Raw genomic sequence first — 27,477 nt, 5'->3', positions numbered from 1 at the left:
CCCCTTTTTTGAAACTTAAATAAATCAAAGATTTTAGCCAGAGCTGCAACAGTTTATTATGACTTACTTAAGCTGCAATTAAACACATCTAAGAACACATGTATTCTTTACTGTTCTTTTTTGGGTCTGCAGGATCAAATTTCTTGCACGTGAGTTGCATTTTTCAGACTCTGTAAGTGTATTAGGGCATAACTATCAACTAATAGAAAAAAAGCCGAAACAAAATGTGAAAATTATTTTCTGCAAAACACAAATTGAGGTGCAACAAAACAAACCCATGAGTACATGAAGTGGCCATAAACTCATTACCTACTACATTATTACATTACTTGTGGTTTCCATGTCATATTTAGAAAGAACTCTTCTGCTGAGACCAAATTTATACTGACAGCTATAGAATGTGCATAAACAAACTCAGAAAAAAGGGATATTATCACTATACAAACTTGTCATACCAGGGTAACCATGTACCAGGGGAATTTACATCAGATAATTAAATCCATATTTGTGTAGTGTATTACTTTAAGAAAACCACTCAAGTGGTACATTTTTGGGTAGGTATGCCCTGAGACTCCCATCCAGAAAAAGTGAAGGGAGAAAAAAGCATGCACAGGTTTTCACTTATTCAAGTACAAGGTGATATCCAGGTTCAAAAAACAGTAAAAGAGACACATCCAGAGCAGATCAAGGAAATATGGAAACATAATCAATACTGATCCACTCTCCATTGCTGTTACCCTGGCATACAGAAAACAGAGTGACCATTTTTTCTGATGTACAGAATGTGCCTGAAAGACAAATGAAAAGAAGTACCCATAATCCACAATACTTCCCCAGAGCAAGAAGATGCTCTTATGCTTAGACCATATCAATGATGGCAAGAATTTAACCACAAGACAATAAAAAAAGGCAAGAGATTCCTGACAGACAGAATTGCATATGGTACTTTAAGACATATGGTCTTATTCTACATGGGGGATTTTGAAATACTGTATAAGATTGTTCCCCCACCCATATCCTCTTGTGCCTTTTCCATGCTCATAGTTTTGTGAGAGAAATTTCTTGGGGACAAACCTTACTGGGGACAACCTTCTACAAATGAGATGGGAGGGTAAAGCCAATTGTTCAATCTATGAACAAAGCAGAAAGGTGAAATGAGATGTCCATGGTACCTCCTACTTGCTATTTCAGTAAGAAGAAAAAAAAATTCTAAAAAACCCGGATGTTTCCAGACATTAACATATTCTTTAAATTCACTAATGATTTCTTAGTGTCTAAACAGGGGTTTGCTACTTGGTTGTCATGGAAAAACTTCTAATATTTCTATTTACAGTGGATTTTTTTCTCTCAGGCTGTCAGACCAGCATTTTCACAAGTCCTAATTTCACTTGAGAATGAAAAATATGGCTGCAATGAACTGTTTTTTTTAGTATTTCCTGCTGAAATAGGGGAATTGTTGCAAAGTCTTATAAAAATTTTTAAGCATCCAAAAGCGAAACAAGGCTGTACAAAGCTGCTATTTCCTATAAGAATGGCACAACCAGCTTGAAACTTTCATTGTTCTATCATAATTCTGTGCTACTTTATTTGAATGCAGCATCCCAAATTACTGACTGAATATGAGAAAAATACTCTTCTCCATTTTCCATCTAGCTTACACTACCCCTTGCTGTTTCTTCACTTTTTTAGCAACTGCTAGATATTCTACTGAAGGGGAAAAAAAAAAACAAAAAACCAAAGCATCTAACCAAACCAAAAAAAATCCAACAAACAAATGGTTAAACTACAGGAGAAAGCCAAAGAACTTAAAAAAATATTTAATCTGTAACATACTACTTCAGAGATGCTGTTTAAGAAATCTTGAGAAAAAATAACCCACCTCTTTAAAAAAAAAGAATTTTTAAAGCAGTTTACTCGCAACTTATCGGACCTTTTTCAAATAACAAAGGTATGCAGCCTTTGCACTCAACAGTCCTGTTCAACTCCCAAAAGTATTAACAATTAACTCTTTCTGAAGCCTTTAACCAGTGAGAATAATAATAATTATGCATTCCTCCTGCTTGGAGGACCAGTAATTTAAAACCACATGCTGACAGTCTGAGGTAAAATGGAAAAAATGTTTTCCCTTTACCCTGTGTGAAGACCATTGACATGAAGAAGCAACTCTTCATTGGCCCAATTCATAATGGGACCTAAGACAGAGGAAGTCAGCACACAGCTACGGCAATTTACCTGCAATTCCTAGGCAGAATCAACTACAAGCAAGGAGTACTTGCTGAGCTGTACTTACAGAGCTGGATAGATAACTATTGATATAAACAACCACAGCTTATTATAAACCCCATCAGGCTCAAATTTGAAAGATGGCAAGCCACATTTCATAACCCCAGTCACATTACTGCGACTTACACATTACTATGACTTGTATATAGGAATACGCTTAAATAGCAAGCATTCTTCTCTTTGATAGGTAAATATTGCAGTACTTCACTCAGTAAACCACCTCTGCCAGGCACACAGCTCCTATATTCCCACTACCTTACCCAACATGGTTAAATTACAAAAGCAGTAATAGTAATTGCCTCTGCTGTTGACCAAAAATGATAAGCAGAGGGACATACAAAATGGTACTAATTTCTTTCACTTCTGTTTCAATCCAATTCACCTTGATTCTTTTTTTAAAAAAGCACTTAAATAAATGAATAAGCAAAGAAGTTTGGCAAAATGCTCAGCAATAAATGTCCTGCTTTAAAAACGTCCAGCTTAGTTACAAACATGCAGACCAGGGTCATAAATTTGCTCACACAACTGAGTACAACCAATGGTATTAGAAATAGTTAAAAGTCAAAAAAGAATAGCCTTGTAGGGTGCCACCACATAAACTAAACATGATATACTGCCAAACACTCAAGTAGACACATGCACCATTATTCAGCAAGGACCACATGAATGCATATGGCTCTCTGTTTTGTCTTCATAGTAACAAGAAGGTTTGTAAACAGATCTCACATATGAGGCAATCTAGTCACTTGAGAATCTAATAATCTGCCTTTATAAAGAAGCATTCTGCACTGTTGCCACACAATTGGACCCAGATACACAATTAAAAGTCCTCTACATTTGTGCTTTGGGACAAGTGCTGCTCAATTCTATCCTAATCCATAGCAGCAAGGTTTTAAGGAGTCACCTCAAGTTAGGATGTACAGAACTGCTATGGCAAACACCCATGGGCAAACAACATTAACACAACAGAATACAAAATATTAAAAATGCAGATTGTTCAATCAACATAAGAAATGACACACTGACTTAGTACCGTATCACTGCTGCCTTTGCACACTTGAAAAACACAGTAATCTTAAATACATTTGTGGATGACAGTAGTATCTTCTTAAAGCACACATGAAAATCCCTCTCAGCCTATTCTACAACGCTTAATTTTTTTGAGAAATGAGACAAAGCAAAAAAATAATTAAGAAAGTTTAAGATAATCCATACCTGAGTTTTCAGAAATATCTCCTGAGTGGAAGGATCAGGAAAGATTAAACATCTAAGCGTAAATAGCTATGACCCCCAAGTTACACTGCATCTATCTAAATATGTCCACGTGTTGCAAATCTAACAGGCAGAGACTCTCCTATCTTTGAAAAACAGATGCACTTTTTTAGCACGTCTGTATATCATCTTCACTATCAAAATATTGAGGATTCCACACCGTGTCCTGATAACCTGAGGATCAAATTCCTCTGGTAGTCAGCGGTAATCCACAACAACAACAGAATTTAAAACTGGGCCCAGTGAATTTGTACCTCGTTAGACCAGTAGTTCCTTTAATCGAGCAATTACTCTAACTACCCGGTGTCTCCAGAACTCCCGATGATGATGACCGGAGCCCCCTTGCGCTGGGAGCTGCACGAACACACGCCTGCACCCTCAGCTCCGGGAAGCAGAGAAACACAGACCTAGCCAGCAATGTTTATCTTTCGCCACCCTAACCACTTTGTTTATTTTTTTTTTCGTAATAATAATCAATATAAATTCATTAGAAGAAAAAAATAAAGGAAAAGTGACACCCTTGACTAAGTCAGCATAAAATGTTTAAAGCCCCCTCTACTATTTGATAACGTATAAACCCAGGTTTATTAAAGTAGATTTCACTTTAAAATGATACAAGGGAAACTATCTAGCAAAATAGCAAAATATTTCTGCTGAAACTCAATAGTATTTCGATTACTTTAGTTTGAAAAAGTTTTTAAGAATTATTGCCTAAAAAAACCCAACTCTTTAGTTTCAACAGAAGTTTCATTTCTGCAACTATAATATTAAAAAAAAAAAAACAAACTCAAAAAACTTAAAAAAAAAAAAAAAGTTTGACCATTAGTGCCAACTAATAAGAAAAACAGAACCCTTTTCCGGGAAATTAAGCTCTGCGGAGGTTTATCGTTGTCCCGGGGCGAGCCCCGGCCGCCTGCCCACGGAGACAAGCCGTGCTGGCCGCCGGCCGGCCGGGACCCCGGGCCAGCCGTGCTGGGGCGGCGGGGCCTCCCGCCGGCTTCCCCCGCCGCGGGCCGGAGTTCTCGGGGACACCCACCACCTGCAGGCCGGACACCACCACGGCCCTCCGTGCCCTCCGCCTCGGGCTCCCTCTCACGAGGGGAAGGCCGTGCGGCGCGCCAGCCCCCGGCAGGAAGGTCGGGGCGGGCTGCGGGGCATGACCCGGGATAACCCGGGGCTTTCCCCCGCCTCCCCCGCGCCGCTTGACCCCGACGGCGGGGACACGGCGAGGACGCGGCGGGGCAGCTCGCCGCCCCTGACCGCCTCCCGGCGCGGAGCCGGCGTGCGGTGCTGGATATCCTATGCGATATCCTATGCGACAGGCGCGGACGTGCCGCTTACATAATCCCCGCCGGCCGCACACGTACCCCGCATTACATAAGGGATCGTGCCCCCGCCGGCCCCCGCGGCAGCCCCGCCGGCGGACGGGGGGACAAGAGGGAGGGAGAAAGGGAGGGACCCGGCGGCGGCCCCGGCCGAGCCCCTCGTTAACCCCCTTCCTGTGGCGTTTACACGTCATGGAACATTCCCGGAACGGGCCAACGTCCCACCCACTTCAGGGAACAGTCACCGCGGCGCAGCGCGCACACGCACTCTCGCACACGCACCCCGGCGCGGTGCCGGGTGTCCCCGCACACACACGCACTTCCCCCGTGTCCGGCACCCCCGCGGGGACGCGCTGGCAGCCGGGACATATCTCCTCCTTCCCTTCCTCCCTCCGCTATCTCCGGCGCCCTGCCCTCCGCCGCGCCGGGTGGCCCCGGGCGCCCCCCCTACCTCGGTGCCCCCCCGATCCGCTCCCGGGGCGCCGGAGGCCGCGATGTGAGCCCCGTCGGGTCGGCCCCCCCGCGGGCGCCTCTCCCCGGCGGTGACCATGCCCATTCCCCGCCGCAGGAGGGGATTACGCAAGGCAGCCTTCTCCTCATCTGCATACACTTACAAGCCGGGTATTCCCCACATTTCCTAACGGCGTGTCACCGACAAAGGCCTGTCCCCGCCGTGTCCCCCTCCTGCGCCGGCTCAGCGGGAAGGGCCGCCGGCCGCGGTGCCCCGGGGACGGTGCCGGTGCCTGCCGGCGCCCGGAGCCGCCGCCACAGAGGTGACTTACCGGTCCGGCGGTTTTACAGCCCCGCCGGCTTCCCCCGCCGGCGCCCTCCCGCCGCCTTGCCCTCCATTTACCCCCGCAGCCCCGGGCGGCACTCGGGGCGCCGGCCACAGAGCCCCCGCTCCGCTGAGCGCCCTGCCTGCCGCGGCCCGACCCCAGCCCCGCCGCGCCCGCACCCGAGCCCCGCCGCCCCGGCGCGGCTGTCAGCTGGTGCCGGTGACAGGGGACGAGCGGCGGGCAGGGAGGAGGGGGCTGCCCGCAGCAGCCGCTGCTGCTCACCTGGGAAATAACCGAGGAGGAAGGAGGGAAGCCCTCCCGCTGCCCTTGTTGTTGCCGCTGCTGCTGCTGATCCCGCCGGGCGCTCGTGTTGCTCCTTTGCTAAGGGCTCGCCCGGAGTGAGGCGGCTCGCGGTGCTTCTTTATATATAAAGACAGACAGAGATATTCCAGCGGCCAAGGGGCGCCCGCTTCACGCGTTTATCTTAAGGCAGGTCATTCCTCTCCCTCTTTTTGGAAAGGCTCATCACCATCTCCCTGACAGTGGCGGAGGGGCTGGTGTTGCACGGGGGAGAGGCGGAGGCCCGGGAGCCGCAGCCCGCCCTGGCCGCGGCGGGAGGGAGCGCTCCGCGCTGCAGGCGGCTCCGCCGGGCTATTCCTGGCACCACTTCCCAGAACAGAAGTTACAGGGCGGCGAGCGCGGAGCGAGCGCGGGGAGCGCGCCGCCCGTGACGTCACCGGGTCCCCCCGCGCGGCGGCGGGAGCGCTCCCGGGCGCGGTGCTGGGCGCTGCCCGCCCTGGGAGCCGTGCGGGGCGGGAGCCGCGGGAGCCCCGCGGCGGGGAGGGCGCGCACCGAGGAGGCAGGGCCTCGCAGGGCGAAGCCGCGGCCTCTCCCCGCCGGCGGAGATCGCCGCTCCCCTCCCCCTCCCCGCCGAGGGAACTCCCAGGAGAGCCAGTCCCGGCTTGCCGTGCGCAAGCCGCGCGTCTTCCCGGCCTGAGAATTTCCTCCGAGGACGCGGGATCCTCCTGCCCCCTCCCCTCCCTCCGTTTCCTTTCTCTCCCTCCCCCGGCCCCTCCGCCCCCTCGCTCTCGCCTGGCCGAGATCACGTTATCTGTCAGGGAGAACAATACACCGCCGGGGCTCCCCGTGCTGGCCGCCGACCCCGGCTTCACGGCCGAACGCGGGTCTCCCCCGGGCGGGGACCACCCCGACCCTCGCTCACCCCTCACCACGTGGCCCCGGAGGAGGAGGGGGCACATCAGGCCGGCCCGGCGGGGCTCGCCGCCACCCCGGAGGGCAGAGAGCCCGCCGCGTCGCCCCGGGCTGTGCCGCAGGCGTACGCATTTATTGCAACACCCGCTCGCCGCCAGCGCCGCGGCCGAGCGGAGCGGAGCGGCGGCCCCGGGAGCGGCCCGTGCCGCCGGGACCGCGGGCGGGGGACACGGGCGGTAACGGGGCTCGCATCCCCCCGCCGCCGCTGAGGGGGCTGCCCGCCGCCAGTGGGGGCCCGCTGCGCCCGGGGCGGCGGGGCCGCTCTCCCGCAGCAGCCCCGGGGCGGAGAGGCGCGGCAGGGGGAATACCCTCCCGGCCGGGCCAGGCGGTGCTCCTGCTTCACACATCACACCGCCCTTCCGCTGGGGTCGGAAACCCACCACGGGTTTTCGCAACCTTCGCCGAAGCAGGACCCGGCCCTGGTTCCGCACTGACACACGCCCCGGGTCCTGCCGCTCACACTGGCTTTGAGTTAGTTAAGTCCGAGCGCGATTCCGGGGATCAGCGTTTGTATTCCTGAGATCTGCCACGGCTGCTCGGAGAGTGAAGCTCAACCGGCTGGTTCCCTCTCCCGGCCGCACAGGCAGCGCGGGGGTCCCTTGCCTGGCCTCGCCTGGTTTGCCTTTGCAGTGGCACCGACGGCCGCTGAGTTTTTGACAGCAGGTCTTCACTTACTTTTCAGAGTGAATTTTCATTTGGAGAATCCGTTCAGCCGCGTTTACAGGCTACTGGAAATTGACTCGAAGTGATGCCAACTCGCAGCACCGTCACGGTGACATCGAAAGTCATACTGGCATCTGAGATTATTCTTTTGACTGAAATCAAGAAAAAAAAAACAGCCTCATGGATGAAAAGGAAAAAAATTATACATAAATCCTGAAAGCAATGGTTTTTAGGGCAGATTCCAGAGTAAATAAAACCATTATTTCATCATTTTCGTAGCTAAGAATTTTAAGTTGCTCCTGCACCCTTTAAGGACTAATAACAATTCAGTGCTCAGAGCTGGCAATACAGGGACATAGAAGGACATAGAATCTATTAATAAAAATCTTCTTACGCTAATGTGGTCCTTGGCCCCTGTTAATTTTGGTGATCTCTGAGGCAGGTTCCTAGTGCTTTATTTTGCTCTATCCAGGAGGCGCAGGAGAGTCTTGGGATTTCTTGGGGTTTTCCTCAAGTTATACAGTAACAAGATCATGTGACCACAATTTCGTTATAAATTTTTACTTCTTTTACAAAAAAAAAGTTTTGCTTCTACAAGCATATTCAAAACTAAGAAGGCTAAACAAAGAGGGGTTTGCCTCTTGTTAGGTCCATGAGCATGTCTGTCTTTGTTTTCTGATTTTGGTATAAGTGATACTGTCATTCCTGACACCGAGTATTGTTTGACTGGAATTATTCTGTCTGAGCAAACATTGACTTTGTGATCTTTATTTGATGTCATGTCAGAATAAGTCAATGGGAAATGGGAGTGCTTAGAATTTGTTTCAAGTTGAGGTTTTCCCATCCTGCTGTTTTCAACAACAGCAGTGTTTATCTCTGCCCCCAAATGATGACTGCTAGTATCTTCCCCTCTGGGAGGCTGTGGACTCCTGACCAGCACCTTTGACTTTTTTGTGTATGGTCAGCACTGTCGTCCTCTCTCCTCCCTCTTACAAGACTTCAGAAGTTAATTTTTATTGTCACAGAGACCAGCCCACAGAAGGCACTGCAACAAGGTTCAGCATTCAACATAAGGAGTTTATTTACAGTCAGTCTCAAAGCAAAGTAAAAAAATGTTTCTCCATAATGCCTTTCAAGATAGGGGTCTTTTTCCAATTACGTTGGTTACCTCAAGGAGCAATCCTGTGTGTGCTTTCCCACATTCTCTTAGTGTTGCACCATCTGAGCCACAGCCATTTCCTTCACTGTGGCTCTACAAGGTATGTACAGGAGCTACAATTCTTTGGCACTTTGGTGTTCCCAGGTCAGAGAGTGCTCAGAGACCCTCAGTGTTGTACAAAATTTGTTTGGCTCAAGCCCCAGAACAGGTTTTGACAAGCTGCACAACTTGCAGCTGTGAGGGTCCTTAGCTTGGGAGAGACTGCTCCAGGCAAAGAGGCAAAGAGGTTTTCACAGGGTTCCTTTAGCCTTCTCCCCCTTTGTGCACAGCTGTAGGGGAGTGGGTGTAACTGAGTACAGACTGACCTTCATCCCCGACCGATGCCCCTTTCCCCTCCCACGAGGAGCATGAGGCAGGAGCACTGTCCTGCAGGGGGACTGCAGCTGGGACGCCAGGGTAGTTTTTCTCCCAAATTCCTGCCAGTGACTCCACAGAGAGGCATCAGACATCTGAATCACTTTCTCTCGCCTACTTGTGACAACAGCGTAATACTGATGTCCTTGCATCATACCATTCTATCATTTCCCTCTAGATTTTTTTTTTATGTTTACACCCAGCATTTAATAAAACTATCACTCTAGAACAAAGAAGAGAACTGAAGGAGTCTCAGATATAAGATTTACAGCGGTTATTTAAATATAGATTTTGCAGATTCATCAAAAAATAAGTGTTTCTTGCTGGTTGGAAAGCACCTTGGACATCACAGCTTCAGCTCACAGCAAACACAACATACAATGATAATATTCAGCAATGATGTTCACAGATTATTAAATGCTGTAAATTATTCTGAAAATTTGGTTTGATCTCAGAACACACAGAATCCATCAATTTTGTAAACTGTGCTGCTCTCAAAGTAGATAATAGAAAGCATTACATAATTTTTCTATAATAGCACAGTTGAATTGAAATGTTAAACAACCATTCCTAAAATAGCTAATGATTTTAAAGCAATTCATCCTTTCTTAAGAAAAAATTACTTGGTCCCCAAAGCTGTACCTACAAGCTCATTACTATTCCTCACAAAGTTTTTACAGATAGAACCACAGTAAAAGAGACAATTCCTTTATATAAGGCATTGATACCTATCTATTGATTTCACTGTGAGCAGTGTAAAGCAAAACAGACCAAATGTATCCAATTTTCTGAAAGTCTCAGAGGGTAGGAGTGCAAAATAAAATGAGTGGTGTTATTTTTCTGTTTAGATCCTCTTTCTTAAGGTTTGATTAAGTTAGAAAATCCATGGGAAGCTGCCCATGAATGGCTTTTCTCATAAATAAACAAATACTAGTAGTTTCCCATCAATGATGTTTAAAACACACTGTCCTTATTTATACAGGAGCTTCCTCCCATGTTCCTTCTCTCATTTTTCCAGCTGCCTGGACTGCAATGTCTCTTGCTGCCCTTGCCCGCACCACTGCCTTTTCTAATGCCCACATTGCACTCAGTAATGCTCTTTGTACTCAGTAGAAAAATATGCAAGACACTCAGGGCTGGCTTTCCAATGCTGGAAGGGGTGGGTATACTCCCTCTTCTGTTGTCCTCTTGGGAAGACCTGCTCCTTCTCCCCTCATCAGAGAGAGAAAGGCCCTGAGCTAGGTGCTGGGTGATGAACCGCCTGTGAGGGTGAAGGTCCTGGCCACCAGTCCCTCTCAGGGAGTCATGGAGAGCCTGAGAGAGCACACCCAGGGGCTCTGGAGCCAGCAAGGAGGGTGAGAGGGGAGACTGAGATGGGTCAGAAGAGTTTAGAGTTTAGAGAGTACTAAAAGGGCTGCATTTGCCTCTGACTTTACTTTGGATGTCAAATACCTCACAAAATCCATTTGAAAAGCAGTAGTAATTCAGGTAACTGATTCTTTCTTTTAAGAGATACCTACCTTCTACTGACCATCTCAAGCTCTTCTCAGACATAACTAGCAGCTATGAGTTTCATATATAATCATTTAATACCATAAAATGTATTTCTAGCCACAGCATTCCACTTTCTCATTTGCACATATTGCTTTCCTCTTGCTCAAGTGCCATCTCTAAGTATGAGAAAAGAGAAAAAGACATGCCAGCTCACCCTCTCAACACCTCTTCCTATGTGTTCCTTGAATCCAGGCTGCTGTATCTTGTTTGTCTACTCTCCTACGTAAACAAGGGTAATCTTTCCTCATAGGGGAGTGTGCCCATGACTCCTCCACAGAACACAAAGGAGTCACAGTGAAGCACTTCTTTATCCACAACAGCTCCAATCTCATACAGTATCAAATGGTGTGAAGGAGCACGAAGCCAAGGTGGTTAGCTTGAACAAGCCTGTGTGTAAATAACTCTGGCAGAAGGCCCAAAGGAAGGGGAGTCCTGTTTGCCTGGTAATGAACAAATGGCTGCATTTCCTGAAGGAAAAATATTTTTCTGCTATCTTGACATTTCCTTAAAAAAGAAAAAAAAGTGATTTTCTCTACATAAAGTATTTCCAGATGCAGAACTAACATGCTGTATGCATCAACAGCTTGATAATAACATGTCATCACTTGACCTTGGAAGAGGGTGAAGAAATTAAAAAGGCAAAATTTTCTGAAATTATGCCCTTTCATGGGAACATTTTTTTAAAGACAATGAATCCTGGGAAAATGTTTTTAAATAAAATATGATTTATTTTACTAATTTTCATTTTATTCATTGCTAATTGACTAGCTGAATAGGAAAATCTACAGTGCTGACTAGAAACTCAGGCAAGGGATTATGTGGACTTCTCATGTGAGATAAATAAAGCTTGTAAGGTTTATAACCAGGTTCTCTTTGATTGTCCCTTTTAAAATCACAATCCAATTAAGTTTTTGAAAGATTTCTAGGCATTTGGAAAAAAATATTTTGCCTTGTTGAGAAGTGGGACATGTTACTAAGCAATTCTTATTTTTCTTTAAATATAAAGTATTGGGTCCTACAGATTTTGTATACTGGAGTCAGTTCACCCCCTCACCCTGCCCCATTTTTTCTAGGAACAACTGAAGTAAGAGCCTGCCAAAGGCATGGCATGATTTAGCAACTTCTGAGTTATATATAACCTGAACTATTAAGCTACTTAATTTTCTAAAAGCTTACCTATTTATATTCCCAGTAGCCCTGATAGCCTTTCATTTAGTGCTTTTCTCAAATAGGCAACTCTTTTGCATCATCTTCCAATTCAAAGAAACCTCAAGTGCTTCATGCACAGAGAATTTAATGTATGGGTTGGAGAGAGCAGAGGGACAGACCACTCTTAACAGTGAGTAGAGACAATTTGAAAACAGAGTAAAGAAGATATTCTCAAAATGGCAGGGGGCACTTTGGATAAGAAAAATGGCATTAACTAAGTTGCATCTCTCTAGAATTTCACCATATTATCCTATCTCCATTAGTCCTCTGGCACATGTCATGGGAACCTTCCTAACCACATTGGTTGCTTTCCTGGTTTTGCATCTCTGGAATCTTCCCACAGGCAAGCGCCCCAAGCATCCTGCAAATACTTTCATTCACAACTGATTGAGAGGGAAGTGTGCCACCTACTGAAGGACCTCAGCCACTTTCTATATGTCTTGGACTTTCTTACGTCCTTTCCCATTTCTGAACTTTCCAGGCCTTCACACTACTGATTTGAATTAGGAATTAGTCTTTGTTTCATGAAAGTTTGTAAACTCAGCAACTGGAAGGTCATGATTATGGACATGAGCAAATGTAGTCTAGGCTGGTTCTATCTAACTCATGTGTAAGTGGCATAATTTGATAGATCTTCTGTCTGAAAGCAGGTGTTTTACTCCTACATTGCCACTTTTTGCCAGAAGTGAGATCAATATCAATTATTATCTCTAGAAATGTAAGAAAATATTAGATTTGTAGATAATCAGTAAAACACGTGAATGAGTTGGCAGTACTGACATACATGGTATTTGCAGTTTAGGTGCTAGTTAGGCATTTTTAACAAATGAGTGAACAGCTTCACTGCCAGGCAGTAGTTGCCTCTGATGGTGGGTGCGCTTTGTTCAGTTGATCATCTGGTTGAACAAGCTCAAAGCACACTTTACACAGCTGTTGTCATAACTTGCTGTTTGACACACCTAGAGAATGTCCTTTCGTTACCTGAGTCTCACACCACCGAGTTATTCATGCAGAGTAATGCGTTATTTTGGCTACCAAAAAAGTTGAAACGGATGTCAGTGCTGTTTCAAGTGTTGCAACAGTGGATCATAAATAAATAATTTAAGACAAATTTCTTTTATTAATATCTAAGAAACCGTTTAACCGAAAAATTTTCAATGTTGAGGTTCATCAGAGCCTTTCACTTTTGAGTCAGCAATATAAATTTTGTTATGTGCATTACAGTAGATGATCAAAACTTCTAAAATTGTGATTCACTGAAATTAACAGATAATATACGCCTTTAAAGTTTCTCACACTTCTGTATTGGACTGATTTGTTCCTAAGAAATATGCTCAGTAAGAATGTCATCAAAACTTCTCCTGAGTAATAAAATAATGTAGTTTAGAGTAAATATCTTAATGGATTAACAGTTTGAGGATGTGTAAAATAAAAGTTTGAAGGGTTTCTACTGGTTTTGGCAGTCTTAACCGACTTGTCATATACTACATTAAAATCTCCATAATACCTGAAACTGTACCGTTCAAGTTTTCACACGTGTACGACATAGAAGGGAAATAAAATTCATTGTCAGCAAGCACAAAACAGGGAGAAATCTAAATCTAGACTCACCATCATGTCTATACCTACTGTCAGTTTAAAAAGTTCTGCAAGGCATTGCAGACAGCCTGGCAAAACTATCAGCCCAGTGACCAATGAAAGCACCATTATTAAGAGTAATTCGGAAACAAAAGGGATAAAAAAGTGCTACACCTGTATAGACCTAGATGGCACACACCAAATACTCTTCTGCTCAGGCACAGTCTGAAAAACATAGTGCCATCCCCCCCTGCCCCCAGTCAAGAAAACGATGAGGCTTAGCAGATTTAAAACAGGCAAAAGCCCCCCTACTTACTTAACACAGCACATGGCAAAAGTGTAGACCTATCACAGAAGAATGTTCTGGGGTGCCAGACTCTGAATGTCTTGAAAAAAAAATTTGCCTCATTAGCTGTGAGATAATCCATTACCGGCTATTAAAAAAAGCTCATATTTGTGCAGATGCTTAGGGGTCAGTCCCTAAACCATTCACTGACTGGTTGAAGTGGGAGTATCCTGGAAAAAGCATAGGAGACAAATAGAGGAAATTCTTTCCCTAAGTGATGTAACTGGCCACACTTTGAGGACAACAAATTACATGAAGTTCTCATCTGGCTCTTATCTTCCTACTAATTTATGGTGGGTTGTTTCAGGGGTCTTTTTTCAGTCATAACTGGCCTCTCTTTCTGCAAATGTCTGACAACTTTTGAGCTTTAAAAATTATTTTCAGTTTCAAAGATTATATGGAAAAGCCTTCAATGAAAATCTCAGTTCATCCTTGAATTATTTTTCTTCTTCATAATGAAAGAGACTTGCAGAGCATGTTATAGTTTCTGATTTAAAAGCCAAAATACATTAAAAGATCTCCAACAGATTACTGATTTGTCATAATGTAACCAAGTCTAATAGCTAAAATATCAATATAAGCTCTATTTTCTGAATACCACATCTTTGTAAATGTGAAATACCCAGGCAGCAGACTTTGTATTACCTGAGTTTTTGAACTTACAATATTTTTGAGCCATTGGCAGCCCAATTAGGTGTTCAGCATATGTCTTGCATTTCAGAATCCATATACCATTCATCTGGAATAAAGAGATATGAAGGGGATGTGAGTCATTAATCATATTCAGGAAACAGGTTTCTGAAAAATTAATACATGACCAGTTGCCAGTAAGTAGCCATCTGCTACATATATGAAAAAAAGTATGTTCTAAAGCTACATATTTTAATGATTGTTTTAAAATGTTAAAATTGTAAACTGTAATGGAAACAATGTTTCTCTAATGGAATGTCTAATATCACTTAAGACCCACTACGCGCTGTGCAATGATTCTGATCAATGGGAGCTGGGAACAGTTGCATAGTCAGTATAGCACAGACAAGTCCAAAGTGAAGCTAGTGAGTAAAAGCATCATTACTGTTAAGTGGAGGAATACACCTAGTGATTTCAGTGATGTTCTCTTGGGCTTAAAGTTAAACAAATGCTTAAGTGTCCTAGACTTCACAATTCCATGCCCTCCATTCTTACTCACAGTGACATTTCTTGCACACGTCTAGGAGAAGATGTACAATTTGGCTCCATATCTAGTTGACTATTAGCATGCAAGTACATGGTTTACTTACTTTTTGGGAATATTTTGATTTTTCAAGTGGGTGGACACTATTAAATTCAAACATGTTAAATTCATTGGACACTGTTTGTTAACGATTTCAGTTGTAATCTCAGTATGAGTAATCACTGTTTGGGGCTGGAGCAGGGTGGTGGTGGAAAGAGTCAAAATTGTGTTCTTGGTCAATAAGGACATTGTCAGACTGTTTAAGAACCGTATTTACCCAAAAACTAAGAATTAAAATTGCCAGTACAATTAAAATGTTTTGGCAAGGAACTAGCACAAAGCCTGGGAAAAGTCTGTTGGTCGATACTGGCATGTATAAAAAGAGATTCACTCCTGGGCCTGCAGCTTGCACAGCAGCGTTCCTGGCTCAGGGTCTCAGGACTGTAAAAATCAATAAAAGAGCAAATTCAAAGTTTCTGTGGCATCTTCACTTGAACCATAAGTATGTTTCAACAATCCAGAAGCTTTTGAAACTGTAGAAAAGTTGGCAGCAGCTAATCCTGTGTGCTGTGAGCAACAGGCACTCACAGCCATATAATAAATTAAAAGCAACCTTCTCTGCTGCAGGTGCGTGTAGAGTCTGTTAAATAATTTAGGTGAAATTCTTTTCCTTCAAAAGATCAAAATTGCATCTTCAGTTTCTGCACACAAACCAAAATACGGCTAACGACAATTGATGACTGTAGGCAACAGATATTCTGAAGTGTAATTTAACTCTGTTTTTGGTCAAAAGATACAATGTAAAAATATTCTAGTAGCCAGATACAACAAAAAGTGGGAATCTCATGGCTGAGCAGAGACAGGATGGGGGGGAAATCACTGAAACCACCCTAACAGATTGGCCAGTCCTTTTCGGTGCCAGTCATCCATTATCATCCCAACAGGACTTCAGAGACTGACAGGTATTTAAATGAATATGACCCATTTAAATGAATATAACAAGACATTGCCTACATACGTTTGTGGACTGCCCAAACTTGTAAGTACTGAAAAAACAGAAAGTTTCATGTTTGGCTTCAGTGAAATGCTGTTAAGTGAAATCATGAATAAAATCTTCTGGTTAAAGAAATATTTGGGGTCAACCAATCAGCTGGTGATTGAGAAGCTGGTGAACTTACCTTGTCTACAGTTTGGGATCTTTATTTACACTGTTTCATACCTGCTATCTGACTCACAATGCAGTACTCACAAGCTTTCTTACATCCCTTATCTGCCTCTCCAAGGCCACAGGAGACAGGAGAGCAATGAGGAATGGTACAGAACTAGATTTTTCCTCCATACCCTAGGTTCTGCTAACAGAACAGGTTGGTATGGAAATCTGAATCCAAACTTATTTAAAGATATTTAGGCTTTTTAATTAGGTTCTCTTTAATTTTCTATGGAACTCATACAACAAAGAAGACAACAAAGCTACAGCTATAGTAGTCAGTGAACCACATGCCATTCCTGCTCCCTGAGGATTTGTATCATTGTTGCCCTGTATCTTTAATGCCTTCCCAAAATAGTGTGGCACTACACACACTCCACCTAAGAGAATGAAAATATTCCAACCAGCAAGTTGAGAGCTGGCTGGCAATGTGCAGAGGGGAATGAAATACATATTGGCAGGAAGTGAAAAAATAAAGTTATGCTGGATGGGAAGAGGAATACTGAGAAGGAAATTATCTCAATTCAGGAAGCTCTTAATAATATGTTTAAAAATAAAGCATATGCTCTAGTATTTTCTTGAGCCTGTGTGTCTCAAGTTAGGCACATATTTCAGCATCTTGCTGAGCTGGGGCTCTGCAGCGAAGTTTCACAAGCTGCTTAAAGTGACATAAGTGTATGGTTCACTGGGAGATGTGAACCTCCCCTTCCCAATGTCCCTAGCCTTGTTGTTCCACCACCTCTCTCTCCTCTCCTGGCACAAGTACCTGTGGGAGCTACACTGTCAGCAACATCAGCAGTGCATTTGCAATGGGGGCTTGAGGACATGAGCAGGTGGGGAGAGGGTAAGACTGCCTTCTTCTGCACATGCAAGTGAGCTGGACATAAGCTAAAGACACTTGTCAAACTTGTCAAACTCTGTGTGTCCTCAGCCACTCCACTCCTCTTTTAGCAAAGTCAAACAGAGAATTCAAACTCATCTTGGATGGCCTGTCTGGGCCATCACAACCTTTTGCTGAAGTAGTTAAATAGGCACTACATCTCCATGCAGGCATGTTGTAAGATACATATACTTCTGTGTGACTTGAAAGAAATGAAAAAGTATTAATTTTCATTGGCAGAACAAACACTTCTAAAAATTGTGGGGTTTTTTTTGGTTTTTTTTGTTTTTGTTTTTGTTTTTTTACTGGAGAAGTGCCTGACAGATGGTTTGAGTGAGGAGTGGTGAGGCACTTAAACCAATTTCCCAGTGTTCTGTCAGCTATTTACAGTTCCTGTTGCACACATTAATCTTTCATAATCTTTCATAAACTTCAACTTTACGTTTCAATGTATAAGGAAAAAAATGTTAAGATGTCCCATACTGATCCACTGTATGATACTGTTTAAGTTATTGGTCTCCATCATTCAATGTACAGTGCAGATAAAGGGTAGTTCATTAGTCAGGATGAGACAATAAAATAGCACTAACCATTTAAAACCTATTAATCTGGATAGCACCATTAGCATAAGCAATATTTTATTATTACCAAATTAAATCCATTATAAGTATCTTGAGTGTCCAATCAGCTTCATAATAAACTATCTACCCAAATGACTGTACTCCTTGATGGAATGCTTTTGGGATTGCTATGCATTAATCTGACTTTTAGTGGGCTGTACTGTTATTTATAACAGTCAGATAAACTGACTTTCAGAACATGTAGAACAGCTAACATTTTAGAATAGCTATAATGGTTTCCTAGGTTCTGTGGTAAGTATTTTTTTTTTCTCTCTTTAGGGGCTAAAAGGCATTTTCTACCATATCACAGTTCCATTGGTCAGATAATCCCTGATCCACATGAAACCTAACTATGTCATTTTTTCTTCCGATTTTACAGGACTTATGCTAAAGAAAACAGCAAGGAAGACAAAACTTAAAATACTTGAAAAAACCCCAGGATGCTAAATGGATATTCCAGATGACAAGACTAACGTGTTCTCATTGTTCCCACAGATTTGGAGCCCTGCTAGCACTGGCTGAGCACAGCACACTGGATGTACTAGTCTGTTGGAACAGACTAGGATTGAGACTGCTCCTCAAAACATACTTTAGCTATTTAGAAGTGACAGAATAAAGTTACAGATTTACTGAGGAGAATTTTAAGAAGAGAGGTAGGGGATTTTAACTATTTAATAGAAATGTGTAATTTATCTTGCTAAGAACATGGGTCGGGTTTTCTGTCTGTTAATTTTAAATTATTCATCTATTTTAAAAACCTGCTATTTCTTGTAAATGCTACATATGCTAAATATTGTGTATATGTATATTTAATGCATGTAAAATGTAGGGGTCAGTTAAAAGGGAACTCTAGGCTCCTCCAAAGGCTTTGCCAGTGGAGGTTTTCTCTGTACTGCAGTTACTCTTGCTGTAGCATGTGACTGCTTCTAAAACATTTATTCTCCCCAGTCTCCTGTATAAGCAAGAAAATAGACCTCTTTTACAGATGGGAAGTTGAAGGTAAAAAATTATTACTTCATTTTGCACTGGCAGGCAAGAAAATCAGCAAGAGCAGACCTCCCTGGTGCTTTCAGTGACCTTTTTTATAGAGAGGATACAATGTCTTCCTTTTTGGTGCATTTACACTACACATTTTGATGGGGGTCGGTGTATAAGACAGCAAGTAGAATCAAGAATTTGATTCTATTTATCAGAAGTCAGATGTTAAGCAATTGCTGTCATTGTCAGTGATTGTGTCCCATATATATTTTGAGATATATAGATATAAAAAATTATTTCCCAGCACTCTTCTTCATGCAGTAGAGCTATGCTTTCACAGGGACAAAGGTGGGATAAGATGTTTGAATCCTACTGATAGGAGATTTTTATCACTGCTTTGAACTTCTTTAATGCCATTGGAAATGAATGTGGTAGGATCAGCATCAAGTTTAACTGGTCCGCAGTCTCAATCCAGTACCTTACTCCATTGGTGGGATTATGGGAAAGGAATCAGAACAAACACCCAGTTCACAGGGTATCAGGAGTCCACTGAGGTAAACTAAGTTGCAGCACTGATGGGCTGGCATGGGAAGAAGGGGACTGTGTTGCTTTTGTTTCCCTGTTGCTTCCATTTTTCTGTTATCTGCCACATCTTGGTACTCAGCACAAGTTTTTTCTTGAGGCTGTTGTGATTTTCCCCTGAAGTAAGAAAATATATGACTGGGTCTTTTCTGACAAACTGACAGGGCAATAACTTATATACATGAATCAGATTAGTTGACAGTAAAGATACATGGGATGTGTTATTTGAAGGACATGAATAGTTGTTGTTATTTTTCAGCCTGAAACAACTTTGCTCTCCTGAATGCAAAAACCTGCCAAGAAAAGTAGAGTGAACGTACTTCAGTGTTATAAAACCGACAATAAAATATGCCTAGTATTTTAAGCTGGCCCCTTACTCCTTTTTCCAAGGTTCAGCCATAACAATCATTCTTCTGAAAGTCAGATTGTTTTGTGTGATTTTCCAATGTAGCATGACTCAGTTGCTTTAAAGTCTTTGAAATTCAAGAAGGAAATAGCCTAATGAAATCAGAAGCAAAATCTACTGAATTTTAAATCACCGGGCATCTCTCAGGCTCACTGTTTTTCCCTTATGCATGGGTAAATAAATTTAATTTGAGGATAAGAGACATAGCTTTCTCCCACAAAATTAACAGATTAAACAGAAGTGAATCCTTTTCTGACAGTCCTGCAGGGAAACAGTTTTTGTTGGTTAAGCTGAACAGGCTTGCATTCTGATCTTTTTTGGCTATGTTTTCACTACAGTCAAAGCAGTTTATGCATCCGTAAAGACAGAGAAATGCCTACTTCATTTACTGTTCCTCTTTTAGTCTTCTTTTAAAGCAAAAGCATATTCAGTGAGCAGCAGACTTACATTATTTAAATACGCTTTATGATCTATGCAGTAAAGCTAAATATGTTCCCTGGTTTCTTTCAGTGAGGTTTCTGTGAGGCTAAGCAGGAACCCTGTAAGCTGTGGCTCACAGTGTGGTGATGCACCTCTTGCCTCCTGAATGAAAGGGAGAAAGCTGAGGGGACAATGGGACCACAGGTTTTCTCCTGATTTACTGCTGGCAGGATCTTGACTCCTGTGACTTACTCTGAGGTTCACCCCAATCCCAGACTCCCAGGGAAGAGGAGCTGCTTTGGGGGAAGCCAGGCTTTCAGCCAGGCATGCAGGACCACACTTGAGGGAGTAGCAATCTAGGCTGGGGCAGACACAGCCAGCGGGACACAGGCCTGACCTGATGGTGAGGAAACATCTTTTGCAGGAGAGCCTTGCTGCAACCAGACCAGGGACCCTCTGGCTCCTCTGAACAGAAAGAAATTTTGCTCTTGGTGCTGTCAACAGTCTTGATGTGGCATATTTTCCAGTTTATCCAGTCTATATTTTCATGAGAAGGGAAACTTTTTGTGGACAAGGAAGCTTTTATTACCAAGGGAGGAGATAGTCTCAACTATCAATTCCCCATGGCCATGACTTCTCTTAACCAAGAAAGAAAATTATTATTAATGGGAACACCAATCTTTGCTCCCCAGCTTCATGCAAGTGATGAACATGACTAACATGACATGAGGCAGAGAGTAGAATCCAACTTGCCCCCTCACTATCATCACATCAGCGCCTTAAAGGCTAAACTATAGACTAGTCAAATTTTCTACAGATGACACTTTTTCCTTTGCATAAACTGTTAGCAGCCAAAGTCACAATAAACCCTCAGTCCTGCTTCAGAGATGAAACCTGAACATTAATCTTCAAAAGAAAGTATTTTATTATTTATGCAAAATATATAGTCACCAAAAAAATTAGAATCTTTCCTCACCCAAGCATATCCTGTAAGATATAAGAGAGAACAAGAAGTGGAAGTTGCAGATTATAGTCTGTTCTACTGGGGAGAATTAAAACAAAGTTTCTCATATACTTCATAATTTCTTTAACTCCTGGATTATTTGGGGAAAAATTGTACCCTTTCAGTTTCTCGTGTCCATTCTTTCCTCTGCTCTCACCCATCTTTCCCACAGTATAATTCTTCAGGTCACATAAAAAGGCTTTTTCACATTTAAGTGATTTGCATACCCCCTTACAGACCTACAGTTTGATGTCAGTTTGCTATCCACTTGGAGCCACAGACCTCTCACTTTGAACACCAGGAACTGAGGGAACCATGCAAAACAGGATAGCAGGACTTGAATATTGTATTACCCATATAAAGATTAAATGCAATGGGCTATCAAAAGTAAGAAGGATCTTAGGAGCATCAAAGTAAAAACAAAAGCATTATGTAAGGACGAATAAATCATTAATTAGATTGATAGAACCTACAATGGAAGAATTTTATTTCACTGAACTATAGACACATATTTGTAACAAATTTATACATAAACACTGTTAATCAGTACATAATCTTCCTTATGTTCCAATGAATTACAATCACAAATTTCTACCTGTAGGTGGAAGTTTCACTGGCAGTCTGGCATAGTGGCTGTTTCTATAGATTTGTGAGACAACTTGGCCAGCAGTTCTGCAATTTCACACTTGAGTTCCTTCAAAATCTTGGTTGAATGCCAACCTGCCCTGGTGACTTACAGATATCTGTCTATTTGATTTAATTCCATTTGGATCCCTGCTCCTATAGCTGAAGGAAATGGGAGCAGGGACTTGAAGTCTTTGTGTCAGCCACATAGCCAAAATAGTAGTGATACATTAAAATGGAAATCTGAGGAAAGAAAACAGTCTACTGATTCTATCCAGTCACCCTCACGCAATCTGCATCGTGCTAAAAACATTGGACAAAGTAATGACAGTGATCATAAAGGCAATAGTGAGACCTTGATTTGCACATCTGTCAGAGCAATGCCAGCCTACTTATGAGATGATAAAATGAGCTAAATTAAGAATGATCAGGGAACCCCATTCATATTATTGAAGCATCATACAGTAAGTGCAAGAGACAGGTGGCATAAGTGCTAAAACAAGGATGGAGAGTGTGTGCTGCAGGGAATCAATCTACTGCATTAATGGCTAATGGCACACTCAGTATTTATCCATTATTTATCACATAAATGAGTATGTACTGTCTAGACTGCAGAGGTGCTTTCATAACTAGAGTGACACTGATTACTGAAAATTAAAAAATGAGAGCTGATCTTAATAAATGAATTGAAAATTAGCAAATGGTAACAAACTCCACGTGGTCTATCTACTCAAACTAATACATGTGAAAAAAACCTAATAATAATGGGTTTTGTTTTGATTTTATGAAAATTATTTGATCCATCACTATAATTTTAGAGTTTAAATAATAATGCAAAATCTGGAAAAAAGACAGAGGACTTAGGATGCAATCACTTCCTGCCACTATCACATACTTTCATTTCCATGCAACCTTTTCATTCTGAGATGCTTTTTTCTTTGCTTTATTATTCTGCTCTTTTATTTCTTTTCCATTTCAACTTACTGGCACATTAGTGAAAACTAAGAATATCTGTTCTTACTGAGGAAAGAGTTATGTTACTCACCCTATAGTGTGTTCCAGTTGTAACACAGAAACACACTCTATGCATTGTTTTTGTTTTAATAGGACCAGAACACTGGCCTTGAATAAGTCAGTTACATGAGCTCAGGCTGGATAATGTATCATTATCAGTGGAAGTTGTATCATTACATTCAGAAGAAGAAGCATCAAATTTTCACCTGAGACCACTGACAGTGTTAAAATTGGTCAAAAAATTTAGACGGTTAGTTGAATCAGGAAACTTTAGAGATTAATTCTAATAAAAGTAGCACAAGGTTTTTTTAGGCATGCTAATTTATTAATGAGGGATAGAAGAATGATATCAAATAAATGGAAAAGAAGCCCTTAAGTGTTCCCACTATATTAAACATCTTAAAAATATGACTTCTACATGAAGAGGATTTTGTTCCTAGAGACTTAGGTAGCCATTTAAAATTTATACTAATGTTAAATGCTAACCATTTGCATTCACCTGCATTACACCCTATCCTCACCACAGACCAGGAATTTCCAAGAGACAAATCGTTATATTTTGTAGTTGGTAAGGTTTTTAACTAGGTATGCTGGCCCTGAAAGAAACCTGTGTACTTCTTCAGTGTGCATCCATCATAGCTGGTCAGTTCTTTCATAAGTAGCAAACTTGTCCTGCAGTGAATCCCTTACAAGGAAAATAGACACACTTAGGTATGTTTTCCATGACAAACATAAAATTTCCTCAGCTGCCATCAGAAATTACTGAAATTTTAAAAATCCATATTTCCAATCATTTCTGGAAATATTAATGATATAATTTAGTCTGACAAGAAGAATATCTGTTATACAAAGATGCCAACAACAAACAAACAAACAAAACCAAAATAAAAAACCCTCTCAAGCCTTGAATTTCTTAGTTAAGAAAACATAGAGGACAGTTTTGTAATTAATCTAAATCAGCCAAAATTAAATGGAGTCTTACAAAGCTTTAGATTGTGTTCTGAATCATAGTGTGCCATCTGGGCTGCTCATAAATTATAAAGCTGTTAGGCCAGTGGCTGCATAAGTTCATGTAAGGCTTGAAGATGCCTGAGAGTAGAGTGTATTTTTTGCAAAATGTTCATAAACAGGATTTCTTCCACCCTCATTCCCAGAAATATTTTTGTAAAAAAATTGCAGTCCTGTGCATTTTCAATTATCCCTAGCAGCTGTATATTACTAGCATAACCAGTCAGATTTACCAGTAAATATATTCCAAAAAGGCACTTAAAGGCTTTCAAAGGTATCCTAATAATCATATGTACAGTCATCAGGGTTACTTCCAGCAAAGACATCCTAATTCACCTCTTCTGGTTCATTTGATTGCATTTTATTAGCTAGTAACCATACTGCTAAGCCTTACAGTAATGCTACTCCACATCTGCTTAAACTGCTGTCTCTTCATGATGTATCTGTGAAGTGTACACAATTGTGTTCCTTCTATAAACATAAAGGCAAAGTGACTTCTGGCTAGTCCATTCAGTTAGTGAATCTGAGATTCATGGGCAGGAGCTCTGGCAGCCAAACTTTTTCCATGGATATTAAGTACTAGTTTTTCTCTGCAAACACCCATTTTTCCAGTATGTCCTCTGCAGTGGTTATGAACATTGTGCAACACTGCTGTCATCCAGGAAAACAAGGATTATGATTATCTCATTCACTTGTAGAGGAATTCTCATAATTTAGCTTGAATAGTTTTAAACTGTTTAGATTTTTATTTTTGTTTTAGCAAGTAAGTAGCAATAATCATAACACAGAAAAAAGGTATTTGTAAGAAAGTCTGAAGTAATTTCAGTGTGTTCATTTATTCCCATTTGCATTTGTGGCAATTTACCTAAGAGCTCAAAAATGCAGTAGTACATAACTGGTTTCCTTTTGCAGGTTGGTCTCAACCTCCTGCTTCTCCCTTCATTTTCTCCTTTAATACATATTATCTTTCCATCCTTTGCAATTAATCTCAAATGACCATCAGACTATAAAAACATACAAAGCTGAACAAACAGTGGAGAAAGTTATTCATGGTTGTTTCCCTAAACCTAGTTGGCAATTCACTTTTTCTGTCACATCAATATGTGTGTTCCTTCCCTCCTTACTTACCTTTTGAGGTTTCTATTGTGGATTTCTTTTCAAGCTGATTTTAAGAGAGGCTTTTACTTATGTAGATACAGATACATGGCAGATTAATAAGTGAGGAAATTACAGGAATAGTTTTGTGTCTACTATTTCCATAGTGCTTTGTGTGTCTAAGAACAAGATTTGAAAGCAGGCTGGAAGAGTGTAAATTAGTGAACAGGAATGGAGTTAAATCCATCAGCATAGCCACGGGCTGAACTAAAAAGGCAGGAAAAAAAAGGATGCTCCAGAGGCATGAACATACCTTAGCCAAAGATTTCTTGTTCATGTTCTTATTTTCCAGAACATGAAATGTTTTTGATACACAGACAAGAAAAACAAAACACAACACAAAAAGCATCAGTATCCAGGAAAACCATCCTATGGAGCCATCTGTAGTGCAATATCATCACAGTACGATAGAGACCCCCTGCCATTGTTAGCCCAGAGAAACGTGAGCCCTCAGCAGCAGATTGTATCAATGGGAAGGACACACACTGAAAAATGACACAGATTCCACAAGTTGTGTGAAAGACATTTTGAGGATGAGCACTAGAATAAAAAATTAGATAGAAAGAGAGCTTCCAGCTGGTGACAGAGAAAGCTTGGTTGCTGCTGTATTGTCTGGCAGATAGCAAAAAGCCAGAAGTGTGGCATTCTGCTGAGAGTCACTGCTACCAAGAGAGGAGGAATTGGCAACGATCACCATTCCCTGCAGGGGGGCTAGCAGATGATGGGAGGCACCTCCAGGTTTGCTTGGCAGCCCAAACACAATACAAGCTTCTGCAAAAGCATCAAAGCAAAACTAGTTAAAAAAACTGGCCATGCCAAATCTTTGAGATGGATATTCAGTCACTCTTGTCCTTGCTAGCCAGTGCTGTCTTTCTGCTACTGAATGAAACGCCCTCTCTGTCACGGCTGTTGTATCAGATGTGTATTACTGCTCTCCCTTGATCAGCTAAATCTTACTGCAGCTGAACCAGAAAATTTAGTCATTCACAATAGAAGATATTTCATGTTTATTCTGTTTTCCAGTGCTGCCTGTGAGTTGGTTGTCACAGAAAAAATACGTTGTTTTCTTAAGAAAATTCTGTATATTTTAGTATTTCGTGTTTCCTCAGAAGTCCAGGGTGTAACTGGATGAAGTAGTTACATATTTATAATTTCAAAATAAATTAAGAAATAGCTTTTCCTGAGATGAACTTTCAGTCAGGACACAAGACATAAAGTTTCTACTAGTTTTACTAGTCCAGAGTTATGGATAAGAATTTGGGGTACAGACATGGTGCAAGCAAATAATTCTACTACTTCTGATGGGCAATTTCAGGGTAGAGATTTGTCCCAATTCAATTAATAAAATACACATGTTAATTCTTCAGCACAACTTAACAATTATATAATTTTTTCTATGCAAGCAGTGCTACAGAAGTGGTGTGGAGCACCACACCCATTCCTTCTTCTCCCACTAACGCCTTCACCCAGGTGTTCAGCGGAGGTGGCATGGTGATGTACTTAGGGAACTTAAGCCATCAGAGAAATTATTTTAGCAATCAACAATTTAATTTATTGTTCATTGCTTAAACTAAGAATTTAAATTAATTGTTTAAATTACAAATTAACAACTTTTAATCTAGAAAGTTCAGTTTGACTTGGTGAGTTATGCATTAGTCACTAAATGTAAATGCAAATGTAAATCTCCATTTACACTAACACATCAGATCAACTTGTTGAGGTTGCAAGGGACCTTTTGAGAACATATTGTTGAATCCCCCTGCTCAAGTGGGAACAACTACAGCAGTTTGCCCAGGACCATGTCTAGGTGGAATACCGCCACAGATGTAGAATCCACAGTCTGTGTGAATCTTTTGACCCCGAGATTAGCTCAGTTGGTTGGCGCATGATGCTAATATCCAGTTCATTCCAAGAATCTGACAATAGCTAGATGCAGTGTAAGGGATAAGCTCTTAGGACAGCAGATAATTTATAACTGTGCACTTCATGTTCCTAAACCATTTTCCAAAAGCCATATCCTTCTGTGAGACTGCATGCCACAGCAGAAGAATATTTGCTCTGGTTTACAGAGGGCCATATGATCTGTGGGCAGGGGGAATACTCCCAGTCAGTAGCACACGTCTGTGCCTCAGGGCCTGGTACCTGCCTCCCCCTTCTGCCCTAACACTGTCCAATGTACTCAACAGAAAGCATATGAAAGTGAGATATTAAATCCTTACTGAGAAACAGCTTTGTTACACACAAACTATCTGCTCCAAATGTGGAAAAAAGTTAATCTGCTTACACAGCCCCTGCATCACTTACATATTCAAAATTCCTGATCTGTACAATAAGGTTTTTTCTTTATAAAAATTATCTCTTTGGAACACTATAGTTCAAGAGGGAAGATGAACATAGTGAGTTTTGTCACTCATTTCATCTTTATAGCAAGAAAGTTCATGTTTGTTCAGGATAAAGCCAAGTTTAACTTGCAGAGAGTTAACTCAATTTCCATCTGGCCCAAGCTTTGTTTCACA

The 27,477-nt window shown here is 42.0% G+C and overlaps 1 protein-coding gene across 7 annotated transcripts in view; it reads right to left on the bottom strand.

Annotated features, from left to right (window-relative positions):
- Window positions 1–6,299, bottom strand: part of HIVEP2 (HIVEP zinc finger 2) — a 136,791-nt gene extending 130,492 nt beyond the window's left edge. For 3 of the 7 annotated variants that reach the window (XM_058835943.1, XM_058835940.1, XM_058835947.1), the window contains exon 1: window positions 5,939–6,299. The gene's annotated coding sequence lies outside the window, so the exon portion shown is untranslated. Of the gene's footprint in view, window positions 1–3,498; window positions 3,635–5,331; window positions 5,628–5,938 lie in introns of those variants that run through there. The other 4 variants (XM_058835944.1, XM_058835942.1, XM_058835941.1 and 1 more) reach the window with 2 other exon arrangements.
- Between the last annotated feature and the right edge of the window lie 21,178 nt (window positions 6,300–27,477).

This window comes from Poecile atricapillus, chromosome 3 (genome assembly GCF_030490865.1).
Source record: "Poecile atricapillus isolate bPoeAtr1 chromosome 3, bPoeAtr1.hap1, whole genome shotgun sequence".
Taxonomy (NCBI): Eukaryota; Metazoa; Chordata; class Aves; order Passeriformes; family Paridae; genus Poecile; species Poecile atricapillus.
Note: the sequence above shows the minus strand (reverse complement) of the source record. Positions and strands in the feature narration are given on the sequence as shown.